Source organism: Petaurus breviceps, unplaced genomic scaffold, assembly GCF_028583685.1.
Source record: "Petaurus breviceps papuanus isolate PSGF00001 unplaced genomic scaffold, PetGlider_PUasm1.0 90630, whole genome shotgun sequence".
Taxonomy (NCBI): Eukaryota; Metazoa; Chordata; class Mammalia; order Diprotodontia; family Petauridae; genus Petaurus; species Petaurus breviceps.
The window spans coordinates 2,164,101-2,166,559 of NW_027187291.1; the positions used below are offsets into that span (position 1 = coordinate 2,164,101).

Below are 2,459 nucleotides of genomic sequence, written 5' to 3' on the forward strand. Positions count from 1 at the left end.
GGAGTTGAAGAAATAGGAAGCTGGAATTTCTCACCCAGGAAAGTCTTTGTTTTGCAGAAACATTTTCCTAGCCATAGGATCTTATATCTAGAACTGCAGCTGAACAGAAGCAATACAATAAATAGCCAATATGTATAGAGTTCCTTGAGGACAACTAGGTGGCAAAGTGGATAGAATGCCAGACCTGGAGTCAAGAAGATTCCACTTTCTGAGTTCATCTGGCCTTAGACACTTACCAGCTGTGTAACCTTAGGCGAGTCACTTAGCCCTGTTTGCCTCAGTTTCCTCATCTGTAAAATGAGCTGGAGAAGGAAATGGAAGACCATTCCAATGTCTTTGCCATGAAAGCCCTAACTGAAGTCACAAAGAGTTGGACAAAACTGAAATGACCAGACAAATAGAGTACCTTAAAATGTGCAAAAAGAAACCCTTTACATATATTGTCTCATTTGATCTAGATGACTCCTTCATTCTACAGATGAGAAAACTGAGGCCAGGCAGGATAAGTAGCTTACCACATAGAACATAGATAGTGTGAGAAGCAAGAATTGAACTTTGATCTTTTGACTCCACAGCCGTGGGAAACAGTGATCACCTGCTTAGGAAAACAGTCTTCCAAGAAGCTCAGGCATTTGGAAATCAGCTCCTTCCTTCCAATGCACAAGTGAAGAGGGCAACTATCTTTCTCAACCCTGCAGCTTGCAAAACTAAAGTTGAAAATATTTTTGAAGATAATAATAGCTAAAAAAAAAAGAATAAGAGCTAGCATATGTCTAGCACTTTAAGGTTTGCAAAGTGCTTTTCAAATATGATCTAAATTTTGCTGCCCCAATTTCATACTTTATCTAGCATGGATATGACAGTTGTCAAGACAGACTATGAGGGACAAGTTAAGAAGCTTATAGAAAACTCAGACAAAAATTGAAGCACACTTTCACCGAAGGTGACTCCATTGTTCTAGGAGTCCGATAGCCCTCAGAGAGCCTTCAGGCTGTTAGAGCATGAGGCTTAACAGGCACCAGCATCCATGGGGGAGGAATGGGACCTAGTTTCACTATCTGGAATGGAAAGTCCAAGCCAGATTTAAATATGTGCCAGGCACTGTGCTAGACATTGGGGATTCAGAAAGATGAAAAAAAAATATTCTCCTGGGAAGAATCAACATGTATATAAATAAGTAGATAAAAAGTTTTTACATATTGGAGTGGGAATTTGATTCTACCTTCCCCTTCATAACTGATGTGGTCATAGAAAGCAAAGAGGAGATAACAGAAGTAATGAGATGTGGGTACCACCTCACACCTATCAGATTTACTGATATGACAGAAAATGATAAATAGTGGAGAAGATGTGGGAAAATTGAAACATGAATGCATTGTTGGTGGATTTGTGAACTGATCCAACAATTTTGGAGAGCAATGTGGAACTATGCCCAAAGGGCTATAAAAGTGCATACATGTTGACCCAGCAATACCATTAACACTATGTGTCCAAAAGAGATTTTTTTAAAAAGGAAAAGGATCTATTTATAAAAAAATATATTTATGGCAGCTTCTTTTGTGGTGGCAAAGAATTGGAATTTGAGGGGATGTGTGGCAGTTGGGAAATGGCTAAATAAGTTGTGGTATGTGGTTGTAATGGAATACTGTTGTGTTATAAAAAATGATGAGCAGAATGATTTCAGAAAAACCTGGAAAGATTTATATGGACTGATGCAGAGTAGAGTGAGAAGAACCAGGAGAACATTGTACAGAGTAAGAGCAATATTGTACAATGATAATCTGTGAATAACTTAGCTATTCCCAGAAATACAATGATCCAAGACAATCCTAAACCTATGATGAAAATGCAGATTAAAGCACACTATTTTTCACTTTGTGTATTTGTGCATGTGTGTGTGTGTGTGTTGAGTCTGTGTTTTTTTTCATGGCATGTCCAATAGGGAAATATATTTTTCATGATTGCACATGTATAACTTATATTTATTTGCTTACCATCTTGAAAAGGAGGTAGGGAAGGGAGGGAGATAATTTGGAACTCAAAATTTTCAAAAATTAATGTTAAAATTGTTTTGACATGTAATTAGGGGAAAAATAAAATATAATTTATTTATTTATTTTTTAATAACTGAGGATGACCTTTTTAAAAATTATATTTGCAAATTAACATAGCATGTACAACAGGATCAGATCTTTAGGTGGGTAGATCAAATAGTTGTCCAGAATCCAATAAAATGGTAGTACTGATGATCAGTGTAATCACTGAAGCAAGATCCATAAATACAACTTAGTCCAACTTGATGAAGCCAATGTCTTTTGCATACTGCCGGAAGCACTGGAGGCACATGTTCAGGCAGTACTTCCGCATCAAGCCGTGCCGGTTGGAACACAGACGCGGCATGACCGAGACTCCTGGCTGAATTTGCGAGGGTGGCTCCAGTAGAGCTGCTGGTGACCCAT

General features: G+C 38.0%; 1 pseudogene; it reads right to left on the bottom strand.

Moving 5' to 3' along the window:
- Positions 1 to 2,022: 2,022 nt before the first annotated feature.
- On the bottom strand, positions 2,023 to 2,459 carry LOC138143082 (small ribosomal subunit protein uS14-like; annotated as a pseudogene).